Genomic DNA, 21456 nt, shown 5'->3' with positions numbered 1-21456 from the left:
TTTTGTTATCTCACTTTCTCAATTAGTACTTTTCTTTCCCTTCATTGTTGCCATATAAAACTTCACACAGGTAGGTGGGGGAGCTGTCAGCTCAAGGAATCTGAAAGGTGATGCACATGTAGGTAACTTCAGAGTCTTCGTCTTTCAGGGAGAGGCACTTTCTCACCTGCAAGTCCCTGTCTTGCACTGTGTGTCACTGGGAGCATTCCAGTTCCATTTCATTTGAGTTTGTATATTTGTTGTTCCTACCAAGTCACCAAGGGGTAAAAAGCTACTTGACAAGAAATGTTGGATGACAGTTCTGTCTGGGTTGCCACCATCTCACTCAAATACCAGCAGAAAGTAGATCTGATAGAGAAGAGGGAGAGCTTTTCTTTTCTTGTATGGGGGAGTGACTCCAAGACTTGTGGTGTAATGAGTCACTCGAGTTGTAATTGCTTTAAGTAGCACAGAAACTTAGAGAGAGGGGGATGGAACGGTGTGCAGAGAGATGACACAGGAGAGACGGCAGAGATGTCAGTATGGACTCCTATCCATAACTCTCCTCCAGCATGAGAGGAGCCACAGGGATGTAGGGGACCTCTTCTGCTTTTGTGGCTGCTGCAGCAGCTCTGCACTTCCATCCAGATAGAAATGGGCCGACGAAAATGCATTCCAGACTCTGGAATCTGACAAACTAGCATCGGCTCAGTTTGTGTTGTTTTACGGAGAGTGACGAAGAACAAAAAGCAGAGGAGCAAAGTATGAAAGGGACATTTGTTCAGTCATTCTCTTTATTATCAAATGGAGAGAGAGAAGTAGGAGATTGCTGGACAGGATAACATCATAATGTCCTCCCACACACCAATCTGTAGATGTTGTTTTCCCAAATGCTTATTGCTTTCCTTTCAGTGCTACAAGAATGCAATAAGCATTGTTATTTGAGGGAGAGCGAGGGTGTGGGCTCCCAGGCATTCATTCGAGCCAGCTGTTCTCTTCGCCCTGGTTTCAAAATGGACTCCAGCTCCAGTGGCTGGTGCTGCCCGTGTCCCAGGCAGATTTTGGAGGTGCTGGTCCTGCTGTTGTGGCGGCTGCAACACAAAAAACAAACTAGTAAATGTTCTTTAATTTAAATCAGCTGGTCATCTGCGGAGTTGCTTTAATAGGAAATGCAAATATTATTTTAATACAACTTTATTATATGTTAAGGAAGGAAATGATTGTTAACCTCTACAAACATCATTTTAGAAGCACTTTTTGTTTGTATTCTGAAATGTTAACATGCTCCTGACACTGGGATGATGATGATTTCTGCCAACCAGGCACACTGTCCTTTAGGTTAAATATTGCAGACCCTCTTCTCAAGGTTTTATTAAACAATTGAAGGTTTATTTAGCTTACACTATTACTGGCTTGACTTTTCTGCCACTTTGTATCTTTTAATGTATTTCTTAACAGAACTGTATTGCGGCTCTAATGAGGAACAACAATTAGTTTTAATAAGGCTTCCTGCAAGGGGTAGTGATCACAACGTTTTAGTGTCCCTAATAATAATAATAATGTTCCAGGGCCTCCGGCAGGCCCTTTCCCCGCCACCCCGGTGTGAGGCCGGTGTTCCCAGCGGGGCCTCTGTGAGGCCGCTGTGGGGCCGCGTTCCCGGCCATCCCGGTGTGAGGCCGGTGTTCCCGGCCATCCCGGTGTGAGGCCGGTGTTCCCAGCGGGGCCTCTATGGGGCCGCGTTCCCCGCCATCCCGGTGTGAGGCCGGGGCTCCCAGTGGGGCCGCTGTGGGGCCGCGTTCCCGGCCATCCCGGTGTGAGGCCGGTGTTCCCAGCGGTGCCGCTGTGTGGCCGCGTTCCCCGCCATCCCGCGCTGCGGCCGGGGCTCCCTCAGGGCGCGGGGCCAGCGGGGCCGCTATAGCGGGCCTGCCACGCCAGAGGGCGCCGCGGCGCAGCAGCCGGGCCGCCTCAGGCGGGGCTGCTCCGGGAGTGCCGCGTCCCGGGAGCGCCCGGGCCGTGCGGGAACTGCAACAGGGAACGGCCTCGGCCGCAGCTCGTCCCGGCCAGGAGCAGCAGCTCCGCAGGGTACGCCAGGTGCTGATGTGACGGGACACACCGGGCAGGCCCTCCTGGCGGTGCGGGGCGGGGCGGGAATGACGCCGGTACACACCCGCGCAGTGGCAGCAGGTCCCGCTGGGGTCAGACACCTTTTGGGTTCTGAAAGTTTAATTATTTGGCAAGTATACACTGGAGTTTTTAAATATTTATTTTATATACTTAACTAAGATCCATCTGGAAATATTGCTACGTCAGATGTAGCAAATTAGATTAAAAATATTTTTAAATCCTATATTAAGTTCTCTCATGCTATTGCCAATTTATTGACGTCTTGATGGGCTATTTAAGTACGCCCACTATAATGGGGGCTTATTGCTCAACACATATCCTTGAAATTTTATAAAACTTTGCTGCACTAAATAGCAGCTGTTAATGCTTTCTGAGTATCTTTAATATGCAAGATTCACAGTACTTTGCAAATCACTAAAAACATGACATTGTTTCACAAACAATGCCACGTTCGTCTCCGAGGAGCCAAGAAACACTGGGAGCAGACTGCTGAGAAGACAGGAAATAATGAGCTCGTCCTCTGACCCCATTTTGATGCCTCTTTGACCCAAAAAGCAAGTAGTGCTTGATAGGCAGGCAAGGCTGGTAATCGGGGCCTCTAAGGAGGTTAGAAATTGCATGCAGGAAACCTTAGAATCTCTGTTTTCACATCAGGCTCAGAAAGCTATCCATGATTTCAATATTTACTGAAATACACCTGACATCTGTTAGAAAGGAGGGATCCTAGCTGTCAGCTGCACTATTCTGAGACTAGAGAATACAGTACAGCAAGTACATATAAAGTCTGACCTCTGTGTCAAATTACCCTGATCTTTCTCCCTGCAGTTCTTCTGGAGAGATGGGGAAGATTCTGAGTCTCACCACTGACCTTATCCTCACCTTTTAAGAAAAATTGTTGTGGACTAATTAGGAACACTACTAAAGGATGAGGTCTTAATTTTCTGGAGTTACAGCCTTACAGAACCAAATCTAATCTTACTCTGCCAATAGCCAATTGCAAATCGTGATTACTTTTTGCAGGGTTAGCATCAAGGCCCTTGGCCTGATTCTGCCAGAGCTCCAGGCAGTTTTAGATAACTGCTCTTACAATATCATTTGTCAGACCAAGGTTTTGGTTTACACAAGATCAGAAGGAAAAACAGTTACCAAATGCATTGCCAAGCAACGGTTCCAGTGGGAGCACACAGGGAAATAAAACTGTTACTAAATCTTTCAAATGTTACATTATTTTAAGTCATTTCACCCTCAGTGTTCTTCACAAATTACTAAAGTTAATTTATAAACAGAAGGAAAAATCATTGTACCCAGTAGTAAAAAATCGTTTTTGAAAATCTTTAATTATAGTAAGTAATTAAATAAATTGGAAAGAAGCCTGTATTCTGTAAGTGTGCACGCTTAGCATGAAAAGTGCCAGGGTGCATATATAAAGTCTCATGAAAGAGAGAGGTTTCAGTATTGCCCATTGCCCAGAACCAAGGTCATACCAAGTTAACACAGGACACTGATCCTGGTGTTAGACAAGTATGTGCTGAGGCTGTGAGCAGGGCTTTTCACAGCACAGTGCATTTGGGACGTGCAGTAATTTGGGACATCTGGGGCCAAAACCATACAGGCCATTTTTCTAGGGCTTTTTTTTCTTGTGTTTAGAGAGCTAGATTTTGCATTTAAAGTTGCTGCCTATTTTAATTTTCTTGGTTTTTAATACTTGGGTTTTTTTAGAGGTCTTATGCCCATTTGCTTTGTTCTTTCTGAACTTCTGGCCTCTTTCAGATGTTTCAAATTTGGCACTGAAGAACTGAGATGCTAATGACTTCTGATGCGGTGTGTTCTATTGTTAAATGTACCTTGATTTGTGTGTTTCTTAGTGTAGTTAATAATTTTGCTTACAGGTAGCTGGAGTGGCCTGCAGCTGTTCCCCTGAAATCTGTGGGAGTCTTTTAGCTTTGACGCCAGCATGAGCTGGCTCTAACCTAGAGGCCATGCAGCTGGCTTTTACCATACTTAGCTGGGTATGAAATCATTGTATTAGTCAGAACAATGAGGAGGCAGCAGCAAAGCTGAAATTGAAGCTTCGGGGATCTGACTCATTCCGTTTCTGGTGCAAAGAGGTGCAAATTGCACTTCCTGAATTTGCTGCACACCTACCAAACCCCAGTTACAGCACACCCCAAATGGGCCGTGCTGTGAAAGCCCTGCTCACTGCCTCAGCACAGAGCCATCACCTAATTTGCTGTTGGCTGCTGCTGTTTGTAGGATGTTAGCTGAAAGTTATCCTTGTGTTGCTGCAACTCTCCTTACCACTTCTGCAGTCTTAGCTCACTGTCTCCCAGAGAGCCTGGCTTGTTGTAACGGTACCCTGAGAATCTTCAGTTGGACAACAACGTGACAGAGCAGGGCCCTCATCCTCTCTGCTGGTCAGAAGCAGCATATTGTCTACTTGTTTTTTTTCCTGAGAACTAGCAATAACATAGCTTCTCAGATGTGTTCTATCTATCTCTAGGCATTCCATGGAACTAGAATAATTTTATTACCCTAGTTCATAAAATTATATCAAGAAAAAAAAAAAAACCACCCTAAAGCCTGCAAGCCCACTGTGGTCTTGCTGAAAGCATACTGCAGCCCCTTTTAAGTCACAAGCCCTGTCTGAGAATTGTCAACAAAATGCAGTGGGTTGTAGCTATGTCAGTCTGATTCAGCAGGCACTTGTGCATGGAGACAGCCACAAGGTACACTCAGCATGAAGAACCAGCCAAAGGAAATTCTGCCTGCTGATCTCTGGTGGTTGGAGCAAAGGAGGAGTTTTCAGGGACAAGTCAGAGAAGATGGGAGACATGTTTTTCCCTCTGCCTGTGTCATTATACAAAATGTACTGGTGCAGATACCCCTGGTTGCTGCTGTTTTCTACCCAGGATACCAGCTTGCAGATACGTATTTAGGACTATTATTGACAGCTAGTTTGGGGGAAAGGCTGTCACCATTCTGAGGGTTGGAGGGTTTTTAGTTGTTTCACCCACGTTTTCCAGGCCACTTATGTTTTGTTTCCACAGTTAAAATTCACTATATAAGTGAATTAGTAAATTAATTTACATTAGAGATTCTCAAAAGTGATGAAGAGGGTCCCAGGAATGATTTTTCATTAAAGGTGAGTTTGTTTTTCAGTTACATAGTTATTTACATAGATTTATTTCTACAGCACGTAAAAGATGCTCTCTTGACCCTCCCTGGCCTGGAAGACCATAGGACTCCATAAAAACAGCAGTGATTCAATCTCAGATGCAGAATTGATCAATAAGTAGTGAGAATGGGTAGTGCTGATGTAAAAGGAAGGATGTTCTCTCAATCACACCCTTCATCTTGCTCATCTATACTTACCTTACCAGTATTGGTCTTGTAAGAATCAATCTATTTCCCATGGGCTATTACATTCCCTATTTCTCATATTGCTTCTAATATTCCATTATTAAAGCATTTTAAAATATTTTATTTCTCAAATATTTTTAGGCATTTCTTTAAAAATTTGTAAACAATTTTGAAGTCTTGCTTTGAGCTGTTTAAGTTGGCTGAAGGGACAGCTGAAGTGCCATACACACAATTAAATAGTTTATGTAGTTCATGCCATAAGAAAAACATCAAAAGATCTTACTTTTTTTTCTTATTCTACCTGAATGGAAGAAGGATTTTTGTAATGCTTTCAGAGAGGAATGCCAGAAAACATGTTGAGAACTCAAAGAATATTGACAGTGATAAAAATATCATCCCCAATGACAACAACAATAAAAAGCCAATGACTGTATATGTTCCCTTTTCTGTGAATCAGAGCAGCTAAATTGTGCACAGTATGTCTTAGGCTATTAACAGGTATTCTCTTTACCAAAGCTAATTAATTAGGAGAATTACATTCTAAGTAAGGGGAGCTGAGATTTGTTACTTTTTCTGTTTCTGTAAAATTTTAGGCCACAGTAAATCTATGGTAGCTGTGAGGTTATTGTATTTGTTACAATATTTATATCTCTTGCTATTACTTTTTGAGTCTTTGATGGCATAAAAAACTGTGTCTCTAGAAGGACTCACATTCTAAGTATGTAATGACATTGTAGACATTTTGGTTTCCAAGTAACTTCTCTATTTTTACTTCTCTTTAATTTCTCTTGCTTCTTCTTTTACAATGAGCAATGTTTTAGCAACACAGAGAAGGAAGCATGCAAAAAGTACTCCAATTTAAACAGAGACAAAATACAAGGTAAGTTAACTTTCTTTGACGATACAGTCAAGTTACATCATATTCCTTTAATTATCAGGGTTTGATAGGCATGAGTGTACTGCTGAAATTGATGTTTTAACTGTTTTTAAAATTTATCTTTTCCAAATAGAAGTCTGGGTATTCCCTACATGAAACTCTTATCAGTAAAGGGATGAATTTAAGATGACAGTTTGTGTTACACTCAAAGAATAAAACTATACCCAGTAGCTAAACATCAAAAGAGTGGGGATACACCAGATTATTCTTCTCAGTAATAAGAAAAACTGTTTCTGGAAAATATACTTATCCATGGGCAGTGCCTGAAATAATGAAACTGATATATTGAGGGTTTATTATTTTGTTTAAATGCTAAAATGAAATAATTTTACTTCCATGTAGTGTAAATAAAAACTCCAAATTAAGTCTGTGATGCTTTTAAAATTAAGCTTTAGCTCCATGTAGAATCATTGCTGATGTTCAAACAGGCTTCACTTCCTATCAAACTCAGTGTTAACATTCTTTAAGCTTTTGTAATATTGGAAAATCTGCAAGATGAAGACTTCCATGTGTTGTGGGTAAAGACTTGAGTGAACAGGCCCCGTGACTCTGTTACAAGAACTGTAAAAGTTCATTAATTGAGATTTTACCACATGCTTTGTAGATTGATCTCAATCAGCATACAGATTTAAACTGCAGAAGAGACCCTTTAACCACTGTTATCTTTTGCCCATACATAGGAATCGACCAACTGATAGATGAATGACTAAGCAAAGCTTTCCTTATTTATGCACATATAAAATTGACTTTCTAGAGCCCCTGACAACCACAGGACTCAGTGGTTTCCTTCTACAATGTCTATTCCGAGAATTCTAACAAAAACAATAGTTTTCTGCTTATTTAATGCATGCTTTCAATGATCATCTTGCACAATAAATGGAAGACTGAGTGCCTACCATGCATATACATATACATATATATATATATATATAAAAAGTGGCTGAAGTAGCTAAATGTGCCATTTGCTAAACAGATTACAGTAGGAGACCAGAAGGCTGATTCATGACAATGCAGTGCACTTTAAAAATAGCTCCAGACACCAGTATTGACACTACTGAACTGCTCAGTGACTGCACTGTACAAACAGAAGCTGGCCTGTGTGCAACAGTTTTAAGCTTTGGAGCTGTAACTTTAAAGTGATGTGTTAGTGCTAACAAGTTGACAGGAAGTGGTGATTCAGCCCCTTGGAGGGAAGCTGCAGTCACTGGCCCCTTTTGTTTAAACAAAAGAAAAATACTAATATTTCTCTTTTTATGTAAATCTTGTACACATGCAATATCTGTCCCTGTCAATGCAATATCTGTCCTTGACACTTTCATCAAAACAAACTTCATCTGCTCTGTATTTTTCCACCGACTCTTTGCAGCCCATGCAGTAATTTTAAATGCTTATTTCTTCTCTATGTGCCCAAAGGCCACACATGTCTATGGAGATTCTATGTCACCTTCCTGAACCATGCAGAGTCAGTAAGAGTTACTGACTCTCCCCCATCCATATGCTGTTTGTATTCAGAAGTATTCTGGAAGAAGATGACTGTAGGTAACTATGGAAAATCTGCTCTTGGGTTTTGTTAAGACAGAAATTATATGTAGTACCTATGTTGTAGCTTGCTGTTACCCAACAGCCCAGCACAGGCTGGTTTTCATTGTAAAAAAAATGAGGTCACCAGGCTCTCTAAAGCAGCCTGGAAACTTTGTCAGGAGGAATCCAATGGCTAACAGCTGAGTGACAGCTGGCCATGAGCAAAGTGAAAGCTTCCACCAAGGCTGTTATATGACTTTTGAAAAAAGGACTTACACTCTGAAATTACCCAACTGCTTTGGAAGTGCTTACACTGCAGTATTTGTGTACATAAGTACTTTCTTAATTGATGGTCACACAGACAAACCTGAGACTCTATAGATTATTTACAGCACCCTCCTTGCCTCTGAAATACCTTCTTTGGTTTTGGGGGTTTTTTTTAGGTGCTTGTCTCTGTTCTCAAGTATTATATTCAGTCTTCTCAGTAATATGTACTTTAGTTAAATGCAGGGAGCATCTAAGGATGCCTGAAATCAAATAAATTTAAAAGTTACCTCAAGTAAACCCAGCATTTAAGACTGCATTTAAAAGATTCTGCATTTGTATAAAAATAAGAAAATGTTAGATGCTGGGGAGGCATTGAAATATCAGAAATACATGTTTCTGGGACAGCTAAACTTCAGTGGAGAACTGATACTCACAATAGAATAGTTCCAGAGGTTTTGTGCATGTAATATTTATACTTAGATTTTTTTATATGTGAGGTTTTTTAAGTTTATTAGTGACAACTGGCAAAGTAAATTTGTCTTTAAATGAAAAATCATATCCTGCTGACTAAAATTTTACCTCACATACTGTTCAGAACTGACATCTGTTTGGATATTTGAAAGCAAACATTCAGCACAGATTCTGTCATACTAAGTGTCAGATAGATACAATCAGGAATGTACCTTGTTTTTCTAGTAAATGTAATACTTGTGAAAGATTCTAGAGTAGTTTTGTAGGCTGAAATATTTTATACATTAGGGTTATTGTATTCCAAGTTTATTTCTCTGCACTACCTGTCTTGCCAGTTGAGGGACCATCAGAAGGGCTCAGCAAACAGCTTAAACTCTTATTTGTTTGCTCTTGCTTTGCCCCATGAAGTAGTATAAAATGAATTGAGAACTGGTAACATGGCAGATGTCATGGCAGTGATAATCAGTGGCACAGGGTCTAGTTGGAGGCCTGGCACTAGTGGTGTCCCCCAAAGTTCAATGCAGGGCCCCAGTATTGTTTAACTTATTGACAGTATTTTTTAGTTATTCATCAATGACTTGGATAGATGCCTCCTCAGCAAGTTCACTGATGACACAAAGCTGGGAGGAATGGCCAATACTTCAGAGTGTTGTGCAGCCATTCAGAAGAACCTTGACAGGTTGGAGATGAAGAGGTAGGCAGAGAAGGACCATCTGAGGTTCAGCAAGGGCAAATGCAGGATTCTGCACCTGGGGAAGAATCCCCTAGCACTGAGATAGGTGGGGATTGACCTGCTGGAAAGTGGCTCTGCATTGAAGGACTTGGGGGTCCTGGTGAACAACAAACTGTCCATGAGCTAGCAGTGAGCCCTTGTGGCCAAGATGACAGTAAGATTCTGGGGTGCACTAGGAAGAGCATTGCTAGCAAGTCAAGGGAAGTGATCCTGCCCCTTGACTCAGCCCTGGTGAGGCTGTGTCCAGTGCTGTGTCCAGTTCTGAGCTCCTCAGAGGGGACCTCACCCATGTACACAAGTCTCTGCAGGGAGGGCTCAGAGGAAGGACCAGGCTCTGCTCGGTGGTGCTGAGCAACAGAACAAGAGGCAACGGGCAGAAACTGATACCCAGGAAGTTCCACGTGAACATGAGGAAGAACTTTACTGTGCAGGAGCCCATGCACTGGAATAGATTGCCCAGAGAGGGTGTGGAGTCTCCCTCACTGGAGATATTCCAGAACTGTCCAGATGCAATTCTGTGCCATGTGCTCAGGGATGAACCTGCCAGAGCAGGGAAGTGGGACCAGATGGCCTGCTGTTGTGCCTTCCAACTGTATCCATTCTGAGACTCTGTGAATCAATTTACCTATCAAAATGCTTTGCAAACAATCCTTATTATAAGGATACTTTTCATTTCCTTACTCTCTATATTTTCCTGCCCACTAAATGGCTATCAAAAGGAGAAAGTTAAGGACATGCTTTAGAGGTTCTAGTATGATATTCTTTCAGCCATGAAAACCAATATATTACATGATACAGCAAAATCAGCTATTTGTGTGCAGGAAAGCTTGTCTTACTGTAAATATCTGCTAATCATGCTTATGGTTATGGGAAGAAATAGCATCAAGCTAACTGCACAAATTATGTTACCTTTGGGTTTTTCTTTTTTTTTACAGGACCTGGGAGCTGCCATTAAAGATCATGAACATATTTAGTAATTCATCTGAGGGGAAATGCTCAGTATCAGTGCATATAGAAAATGTACAAAAAACCATTTCTTTAAACAGATGATTACATTGTTATTATTTCACTTAGGCTGCTAATACCAGAGATAGTTTGAGAATGCTTTCACATGAAGAAATAAGTGCAGTATTTTCTCCAGTGCCATCACCTGCTCTGTTGTTCCCTCCTCCGTGACCTTAGTGCAATCTGTTAAACAGTATAAGTGCTTAATATGATAACTCCACAATTTGTAAAAGGGACAATGTTTGGAACACAAGGAGAAAGCAGCAGGAGACCTCTTACTTTGATGGCACTTCACTGGTATCTTGCTGCATACACTGATCTCTGCAGTATTTACCACTGGTGTGCTCAGTGAAACACCAAGTCATCATTTGTGCTTGGATTGTAACAAAGCTTAAAGGTATTTGCCTATTACTTACAGAAGGCAGAAAAGAAACACCTCAAGGTATACTCAAAACAGAACTTCATGGCCAACTCTGCCTGGAGCTACTTTTGTCAGAGCAGCTGGAATTGTTTTAATTGTAGTTCCTATAATCATCATTGTAATTGACTACTGCCTCTTCTGCAGAGAAGAAAAACATGATGGCCATTCAAATATCTAAAATAAAAAGCCCAGAAAAACTATCATTATTCATGGACTGCAATTGAGTTTGCACCTTCTGCTAACAGCTGTTGGAAGACACCATGAAAGCACTATTTTACAGCCCTTCTTACTTTGTTATTTGCACTATGTTTTAACCCTGTGGTTTATGGTCAGTAAAAGAAAGAGCTGCAAACCAAGCTATTCAAGAGGCAAAAACTTGGTGCAATTACTCACCACATGGCAAACATTAATGACACAGCAGCTATTTAGTTTGCTGAGTTAGGTGAGTGATCTTATTTGTAAAATTCTAACTTTCCACTTTCTAAGAAATTATGATCATCATGACTGTAAAACAAAGAAGAAAGCCTTGGATACTCCTGCACAAAGTGTTTTTATGACACTGACTGGAACTTAAGGGAAGTTGAACTGCTTCATTCCTTTAACAATTTTCATATTCTTGTTATTATGACCCTACTACTATGAAGCTGACTATGGAACAAGATCAAGCAGAAGACAGGTACGACTTGGCATATGAAAATGCTGCAGGTTTGCCAAATGAAATCTAAAACAGGATTTATTTTAAAAGAAATGAAAACCTACTTGCACTGGCAGTGAAAATTATGATTACAAAGAATATGATGAAATCTACCTGAAGGTAACTATTATTAGATAGGCAAGTAACAGCAGTAAAGTAAGTTCCACTTAACAGTCTTTCCAAATGCAAAATCAACTTGCAGAATCAAGTTTCAGAATAGTTTTTAATCTGAAAAGATGTACACTATTTTTTCTTTACTCATTACATTTCGACCAATGAAGTTTTATTACGATTTTAGTGAACTACCTTTTTTTGGTAAATTCGTCCCTTTTACTGTTGAATTCTGAAATACTTCAAAAAATAGGAGCACAAATTCTTTTGGTTTATGTACTTAAAGCATTAAGTTCTTGATCTAACAATGTTGATACATTGTTCTTGTAGGACCACTAAAATTGCTGTACTTGAGGAAAGAACATGCATATTTACACATCTGGCTTCCTTACATTCACTGTATCCTCTGGAAAGTCTAGAGGTTGCCTTTTGAAGTAAGGTAAGGCTAATTAAATCCTTGGGAATTTATTTTGAGAGAGGCTACCTAGATATAGAAATATGAAAAGCTAGAATAATTTTTAATTGAAACTTTTTCCAGCATTGTCAACTCCAGGAGATCATTCATAAGTACATGCACCAGAAAATGAATTGTCAGCTTTTAAATGATTATAAAACTAAAGGAAAGCAAATCTGGTGTTCACTTGCCTTTTAATGTTTAACTTTACAGGGTACGTTTGCCTTTAGCTTTGATATAGATCTGTGAAGCTAGAAGTTATTTTTAAATAAATGCTAATACACTTCCTATTAATAGGATCCCCAAATCCTATCCCATAATGCTGCGATTACGAAAAAAATTACATTGTACTTCAGGGTAAATTTCAGTAACTGCCGCCTTACTGTACCATTCACTACATATTGACATGGCAACTTGTGACATTTAAATTTGAAAGCAGTGACCTTGTCTATGTGGTCTTACTTTTGGAGATCTGACAAGCAGATGAAAAAGGAGTTAAAACCTGCTTATTTAGCAGTGGGTTTAGATGAGCCAATGAGATCCCTCTTTGTAACCTGAAGTACAAAAAAAAAAGAGGAAGTTTGAGCCCAACCACTTGCCAATTTCTTCTGTGGTCAGGCAGCAGATAAGCGGTTTTCAGCTTGGTCTTTATTTTAGCTTATTATCGTTGTCATAAGTACAGCACAGTTTGCACTGTGAGAGACTGAAAACTAAAGTCAGCTGATAACGAGTTCCACTTTGGAATGAGCCCTGAATTTTAGGTATGATGGGGGAAAAAGTTTCCCGCGTTGCAGTATAGCAGAGAGAATGGTATGCAGGTAATGGCTTCAGAAACAGAAGCAGCCTGAGCTCAGTGTGTGTGCTGAGCCCTGCTGCTGCCTGCAGCCGCCCAGCCCTGCCAATGCCGCCCTGCGCAGCCACTGCGGGGCCGGGGACTAGGCTGCTCGGCCAGGCCTTCCCGCCCGGCCCGGGGCCGCCTTGCTCGAGGGCTTGTTTAAACCGAGAGCTCAGTGAAGAAAACGTCACAGGATGTCAAAACAACACAGGATGTCTGATCTGTACAGTCACAACTCCTGAACAAGTCTTTTTGAAATGCATATATTTCAACATCACTGAATTGCTATGTAAAAAGATGAAAACAAGCTATATAATGTCATTTCTCCACATTAGCATTGGAACCTAAAAATTACTCCTGACAAATACTAGAAAATAAACCAACTTGGAATTATTAATATTTTTTCACCATAAGTAATTTGAAATCTTGCTGCTTTTCTTATTTTACCCTGTTATTCCCAGTGTTGAATCAGAGCAGGAGTGACTAGAAGAGTCCTGCTGCATGGAGGTGGGGGAAAAGTCCAAGCTGACAGGTGGAAAAAAGTACTGTCTGTGTGAAGACTGGAGTAACATGGCCTGTTCTGAGTATCACTTAACTGCATTGCAAGTCCAGGACCAGATTTAGAATAATCGCAAACTGAAACCTGAATAGTTTCTGTACAGAATTCTGGTAACACAAGCTGAGTGATCGATGTGGTCTCTCTTCTGAGTGTCTTGTTCACAAGCACTTGTCCTGGCAAAAAGCCCTAGGTCCTGGATATCAGGAAGCAGCTCACAGTTTTTCCTTTCTGTGGCTTCTTTGGGGTTACAGCCCCAGGAGCAGATGGTCTTAAGTTCCGTCACTATTGCAGATTTAGGGTGGCTGTTATAACAACAGTAATTTTGGTATCTTTTAAAGGCAGAGTTTGCAGTTAAAGTAAATTCCAGTTGATAAACCTTTAGATAGTACCAGATTTTTGCAATTTAATCATAGTAAGATGATTGTAGACCACAAGCTAAGGCAATCACAGATTTTCTCAAACAAATATGCTCAGCATGTTATATTTACCAAGACACTAAACATTCCAGGATCATAAAATTCTTTTCTCCAATAGAGCTCTTCCTTATAAAAGTAAGAGGTAATGTCAGTAGAATCTTTGTCAGGTAGGCAAAAGCTAATGAGGGATGTAGCTAATTTCTGACTTTCTCCTTATCCCATATAAGAGCTCTAAAAAGCTCTCTTAAGCTACTTCTGCTTTGTTGTGTTTTTATGCTTTAATTGCATAATGCAAAATACACTATTTTGTTTCTGCTCTTCCTCTGCATTTGTAAAATGGACATTGGTCTATTTTATAGTGGCAGAGAACCTCAGAGAGCAGCAGCAGCCAACCTGCTCACCCACAGTGAGTAACCACAGGCTAAAAACAGCTGAGAACTGCATGCTGTGTAGAAAAAAACCACACAGAAACCAATTGTCCTTGTGGTGGTCCTTCTCCCTTCAGTGGATTATGATGGCTAATTTGTCTACTCTCCACTGTTAATGGAGAGGATATTTTCTGATGATTTATACAGAGGATTTCAGAGGTGACAGCTGTTGGTGGTTATCATTTCAGGGAATGTAGACAGAAACACATTGGAGTGTATCTTCAAGGTTGCCTTCTCTGGTGGTGCATCCTCCCCCACTCCCTGGGCTACAGTATCATCTCAGAAACACCCCTTAAGCCTCGGCCTTGATGAGCAGTACCTGGACTAAGCTCTTCTTGAGCTTGTCAGAAACTGTCAGCTCCTGTTTTTCAAAGAATAGCATTTGAAAATTAGTTTTCAAGCCTGAATTACAACTTGAGTGACCAGCATTTTTATTATCAAACTTTTGAAGAAAGTCACTGACCCTAATTGTGGCCAGGATGGAAAATTACTATGACTAAAGCCAACTCTTCTGCAGCCCTATAAACAGTTGTCCTAAGTGTGACCCTTTGAGCTGTCCTGGACCACAGCAGGCTGTGCCCAGCCTCCCCCCCTGAGTGGGACACACTTGGAGCGAACTTCACACTTGAGGTGAACTCTCAAGTTGGCTGTACCTGGGGTACCTCTGCCAAACACTGCCAGTGTAGCAATGGACCAGTAATTTGTGACACCTTCATGAAGGATGCTCTACAGTCCTGCAGAGCTTTTCAGCCCTTTCAGGAAGGTCTCTCAGGCCATGTAGTTATGCCCACATGTAAAGACAGGTTGGGATATTTGACACATGTGGGTTGAAAGCAGTGATTGGGCCTAAATAGAGATTATACAGCAATTTAATAGGGTAGCAGATAAAGTCTTTTCCACAGGAGCTACATCTGCCAGCAGTAACTGCAATCATGTGTTTAGTTTTCCAAATTTTAATTCTTATCTGGAGAAAGCATGCTTTTACATGTATTTTTACCTTTTAGTGTTCGTACTCAGAAGTAAAGCTGGCATCAAGTATCATGAAAATTCTCTCAGTGTCTTCAACTCAAAAGGCAATAGGTTTAGATGATACATTCTGTGTATTTGCAAGCACAGTGAGTGGTCAGGTCTCTGACAGTGAAGCACTGTGCTTTTCAGTGCATTTTTCATTGATAACAAAATTCCTGGAAATCGAGTTATGGCCTTGCTTATGTCTGCTCGGCCTGGCTGCATAGACCTAGAGCCCGGGACCATACTGACTTCATGGAATTTGCAGTGATGCAACAGTTTGAAATTCAGCTTGAGAAAAAAATGAAATACATTCTCCACTGAGTAAAGAGAAGTTGGACTTCCAACTTCTCTTTATTACTTCTCTTTATTATTACTTTCCAAAACAGATTCCCTTGCAGTTAGATGTTTCCAACAGAACTGGTTTGCACATTGCTGGAAAAAGATTTTGTGATCATGTTTTTTTGGTATTGTTCTGTTTCGTCAGTGTGGTTCAGAACACAAAGGCTATTGTTTAAAAAAACCATGAATGTTAATTTGCATTCCATTGCTGGGTTATTACACAGAGTGTGGAAAGAAAAAACAAGCTCTGATTTAAAAAAAAAAAAAAAGGACATTGTTTCCTTTTCCCTTTCTTCTTCCTTGTGACTGGTTCTCCTTTATTTTAATGTTTCTGGGCCAGACTATGCTCTTAGAGACACTAACTGTCTTCTAGTATTTGTAGGCAAATATAAGTATATCCACAACTGTGTCTACAGAATACAGTATTTCAGCTGGGAAGGACCCACAACAACCATCTAGTCCAGCTGCATATAGATCACCAAGTAGAGCTATATAAATTTAAAAATTCTGTAATGATGTTTGTGAGCAGTGACACTTGCAATACACTTGCTCTTATATTAGAAGATAATTGCAATCTGAAAATTCATATCTGTACTATTCCAGAAGACTCTGAGTGTAGTTTCAAAAGTGGCAGAGACCCCAGTTGGACCATACTGCCACATCTACCACTGTCTATTGATTCTCAGCCCTGAGCCACACGTTCCAGCCAACTCCACAGCACCAGTTCTGGTGTTCACACAGAAGTGGGGAAATAACCTTACCAGGAGGACTGGTTTTCTCCTGAGCTGCTCTGACTCCACATGCAGCCTCACAAGCACTAAGCTAGAATGAGGAGGGTGGGAAAAACAGGACACAAGGAAGAGGAACGAGTAGAACTGTCAGGACCCTGATGACACTAATAAGCCTTTATTGGCCTCCCCCACAGCCCTACCCATGGGCCCAAAGGTTCTGTTTACATTCAATACCTATTTCTACCACAGCCATGCCTGTGCCTGTATCTATGCCTGTTGATCTGGGCATTGTGGACTGTCAGACCTATGGACTGACTTCCCAGCCTGACCTTGGCTCTCTCCTCTTACTGTTGTCCTGACTGGGGATCACAAGGCTGGACCACTCCTGGCTTGACCTCAGCTCTGCTCTGGCATCACAGACCTGCCTGTCAGTCACAGGGCTGTGTCTGACCCTCACTTGCAGACTGACTTCTCAGCCTGACCTTGGACCTGCCTCATGGTCATGAACTTGCTTGATGACGTGTTTTGACCCTGGCTACCACCCCTAGCCTGCCCTGCTCCCTTACTTCAGGACAGGAGGAGGGTGTTTGGTGAGCCAGCTGCTCTGCTTGCTGCCATCTATCTCCCTGTCCCTGGGGAGCAGCCAGCCTTGAGAAGGACCAGGCACTGGGAGCAGTGTGGTCTCTGCCTGGCTCCTCTCAGTTTAAACAAATTACAAAGCTGTGTTAGGAGGTGGCAGGCACAGAAGGTGGTGCCAGCTCTTCCAGGAGCTACTTCCCACAAGAGGCAGTCACGCCACTTCCCCAGACACAGGTATTTGTCCCTACCCCCTTTCCCTGGGCCAGCACAAGTGTTTGCACAGCAAGGCACTGAACCAGGACAAACAAAAGTGATAAAGTTGGTTCTTGAAGGAATGGATTTAACCCTTTACCTGGATCAAGAACAAACACCTTATGGTGAGAAGAGTGATGCAGATTCAGCCTCAAGTGTTTGTGGAAACCTGGAAGATCACCAAGATTAGGGATTTTACTGTGATTCCACCAGGTCTGGGATCCCAGGAATTTGTGTGACTGGCCTGGGTTGAAGTGAGCAATTGTGTATCTTCCTTTCTGTCACTACCCAAACTAGCTCAGGTATTAAGGTGCTGCTGCAATTACATCCTGCAACTGACAATGTAGATGGATCTGTGGTTGTTTAGACCTTTCTTATATAAGCAAAAAAAGCAACAAAAATATTTATCTAGACCCTGAGGTCCTGGGCTCAGGGTTTACTTTCAGTTCATATTGAACAAGGAGAGGATCAGAAGTGTTCTGTGCCTGACTCTGCCTGTTCAGTTGTGTGAGGCTGAGCCCCTTTAGTCCTGATTGGCTGTTTTAGGCTCTTCTACTGCTCAGCATTTTGACTCTTCTTTCCAAATGTCACCTTCTGTCAGAATCAGAATGGAAGTTATGTCATGACTAGTATATCTGAACCAGCAGTGTTCAGAAGATGTTAATTTATGGAATCCTCAAGGCACTAAGTGAAGTCTCCTGGATAAAGCTCCCACCATTGACCATACTGCTGGCAGGGAAGCTTGTGGTTAGCTGGAAATGGAGACTGCAGGTGATGCTGCAGTTGATTTGTTTATATCTGTAGTGTTCCGCTCCTATGTTACACTAATTTAATTTTTATGAAATGAGAAAGAAGGGAAACCTTTAATATAAACTGATAGAGCCAGAACTGCCCAGCAAATAAAAGACATTCAGCATAAGCAGGTAAGAAACCTTTAAGAAGATTAATGAAAAGAGAAAATGGTAATCACCAATAATTTCTTCAGTATCATGTAGAGGAAAATACCTTTCATTAATTACTAGTTACTCCCTGCTGGATATTCATAAGAGAACATTTTCTTTCTTCTGCTATTAACAATGACAAGTCTGTTAAGGACTTAATTAAAATAATTTTTTGGAGACTAACAAGACACATTTGCATAAAGGTTGTGATATTCTAGAAACTGGTAATGTTTGAAAATGTATCAAATATCATGGAAATTAGGAATCATTGAAAAGGCAGTCTAAAAGTAGTAAACCAAGCAGACACATGAAACAAACTACCAGTGTTAAATAAGTAGCAAATGATGAATGGTACAAAGGGTGGAAGAAAGGCAAAGGATTATTTTTGTCTGAAATAGAGTCTCTGATGCTTGGCAAAGATGCAACTTTGTTGTAGCTCTTATTGTGAGATACATTAAATCAGACTAAGATTAAGTGACAGATTAAGTATTTTCCAGGACAGTCAATAAGAAGAGGAAGCCAAAACAGCTTTTAAAAGTTTGGTTGTTGTTGTTTGGTTTTTTTCTTCCCAAGAGCTGAAAATATTGGAGGAAACTGGAATGGTACTTGAAGAGATATTTTAACTGTTTTGTCCTCCTTTCTATATCCAGCATGATATTTTAAAGAAAGTGGATACAGTCATGCTGTCCTCTTCTTTGAAGTCATAATTGATGTGAATAACATGGATGACTGCTTCAGGTTTTGTGACCATTATTTAAAATATTCTCCTACTTTTAGATATGTATCTGAGTAAACCAATATAACCAGTAAGAAATTCTTGGTGTTTATGAATGATCTTGCAAAGGTCCAGTGAGAGTTTCAAAGTAAATGAACAAGTGAAAGAAATTTACCTGCTGCATATCCTCAGCAACACTACTGCCTTGCTGGTGAGCACTTCCTCAGAGCAATTACATCCTGGTTTTGGGAGTGCTTTATAGTGTTTGTGTCTGACATCCCACTTGGATTAGTCTGTCAACAGTTCTTGGATGGGATAACCCCTTTGTGCACGTGGTGCTGGGTTCTATTCCTGAGTGAATCACTTAACCTCTCTGTCTTTTTCTCTTTCCATCCATAAAATTAGCATAATAATGCTAATTTATCACAGGCTATAGTTAGGTTCAATTAATGTTTGTAATGATCTCTGAGATTGTTGGATAAAACATGCTGTAAAAATGTATTATTATTGCTAATAGAGCCTTTTGTACTTCAGCACTCTAACAAAGCACTACCATTGCTCACCAGCTCCTAAAATTTCATTGAAACTCTGAAGGACTTAATGGGATACAGCTTTCTGTTAGTGTGTCCATTTATCTTCCTGACTTATTCAAACCATCAGAACAGTTTCAGTTCTGCAAATGGAAGAGCTGTGGAATTTGTGCACAGAGAAATTATATAATTTATTTTGTAAGTGATCCAGGACTGAAAGCTTTTTAAGCAGGCCCTCATTTACACTGACCTCAGTTCTGGCTGAACTAGTTCAGACTGCAGAGAGCTGTGATTTGTAGAACAACTTTTTTTAAAATGAGGTACCTGTCTGGTCAGGACAATAAATAGTCATAGCTGTGAAAATGATGGCAGTGGAAGAGAGTGGCAGTAGACAAATCTCATTCTGCTGTAGGAGGAAATCATCTGGGGTTCATTGTTACTGCTCTTGGGTCTTGGTTACACGTGCCAGGTTAAAAGGTGGAAGACAAAGGCCTAGAACTCCCCTCCCATTTGTCATGAGCAGAGAAAGAACTGAAGGAACAGCTTCACAACTGAACTAATTGGGAGAAATGGTGTGAGATATGCTGGCCTCAAAGAGCAGCCCACATTTAGCAGCATATTGGACAGCTTCAGCATGTGAGCCTGAAATGAATTTGTTGGTTGAATTGGTTCTACATTTGTAAGATTGTTTGGAGCTGTGAGGCAGTCACCTCTACACATGGGTTTTAAGCAGTGAGATTACTCTGTCCTGTTATGTGACATTTTATCAAATGTGGGACTTCAAGTATTTTCTCTTCTGCTGACATATGTCAGCTTCCTACCCCGGCTTGTTCTAGTACCTGCATTATTCACAAGCGATTTCTTACTATTTTTGATGATTTGAAAATGTAAAATGCCTGAATAGATTTTATGTTGGCTACTTTGAGAAACTTCCTTTTTTTCCAACCTAATTTTTATTGCCCTTCTTGTCTACTATCTGGTATTACCAAGGATGACTCAGATAAAATGACTGTAATCTCTTTGCAGGATTTTATGTGACTCAGTGAAGCCTCTTTCCATATCAAATCTCTGAGTCTGTTACTTTCTGAATGAAAAGTTTGCTCCTTGCAACTGGAATAAATAGGTGATGTGAACATGGATGAGCTGATCAACACAAGCAAGTTGTGCTGTTTTGTACAGAGAAAAATAAAAGTGGTAATGACTTAGTAAATTTGGTAAAAATACAATACCTACGTTCACTAATCATGTGAATTAGCCAGGAGTGATAAGAGACCGAAATTTGAAACCTTTGTCAGTGTCTGGCAGCAGTTTAGAAAGCAAGTGGGGCCCTAGATGGAGAGACCATGCTCATCAGTAATTAAAGCACTATTCAGAGACAAAACCACTCGTTATTGCTAATTACTTTGAGTGTCACATTATACAGAAATACAACCTATAAAGATGAGTGCAAATATCTGTAAAGGTATCATTTTCTTGAGATTCCATGGATGGGTCTACATTCTCTTTGCCATTTGTTTACAGCAAATTTCAGGTGTTTTATCCTTAAAAAAATTATGGTTTATAGAGTACTAGACTCTAAGTGGCTCCTAGAAGAATTTCACAAAAAAGCATCCAGCATCTCAGTGTATCTTAATGCACGACTTGTCTGGGATCCTTCAGTGTAGGAAAGCCTATGCTTTTTCCTAATGCATATTCATAACACATCGATACAATGGAGTATCTGAATACATTTCATAATATTCAGATATTTGCTATTTTTCTAGATTCTCAGTACTTGCCTTTTATAAAAGGAATTGCCTTTAAATGCTGCTTTTTTAATTCAGCTGGAAAAGTCCCCATCTAACAGGAACAGCAAGAGTCTAAACTTGCATCTTAGATCACTTAGATGTTATTTTTGAGAGCCTGTTCATATTAGTGTGACAATTAAAAGTGAAGTTGTGTACATCATTCATACGAATAACAAAGAACAACAGTTTTCTGTCCCAGCAAATCATGGAAGACTTCGTAGCCAGACAGAGACACAGAAGGAATTGTGGGAAAGTC

The 21456-nt window shown here is 40.7% G+C and overlaps 1 protein-coding gene across 1 annotated transcript in view; it reads left to right on the top strand.

The window, feature by feature from the left end:
- Positions 1-11982: 11982 nt before the first annotated feature.
- The window catches only part of ZBTB38 (zinc finger and BTB domain containing 38), a 39051-nt gene continuing 29577 nt past the window's right edge, over positions 11983-21456 (top strand). The window contains exon 1 of the mRNA XM_018913013.3: positions 11983-12062. The gene's annotated coding sequence lies outside the window, so the exon portion shown is untranslated. The remainder of the gene's footprint in view (positions 12063-21456) is intronic.

The sequence above is a fragment of the Serinus canaria genome, chromosome 9, assembly GCF_022539315.1.
Source record: "Serinus canaria isolate serCan28SL12 chromosome 9, serCan2020, whole genome shotgun sequence".
Lineage (NCBI taxonomy): Eukaryota > Metazoa > Chordata > Aves > Passeriformes > Fringillidae > Serinus > Serinus canaria.
The sequence above is the reverse complement of the archived record's forward strand: the minus strand, read 5'-3'. Positions and strand labels throughout refer to the sequence as shown.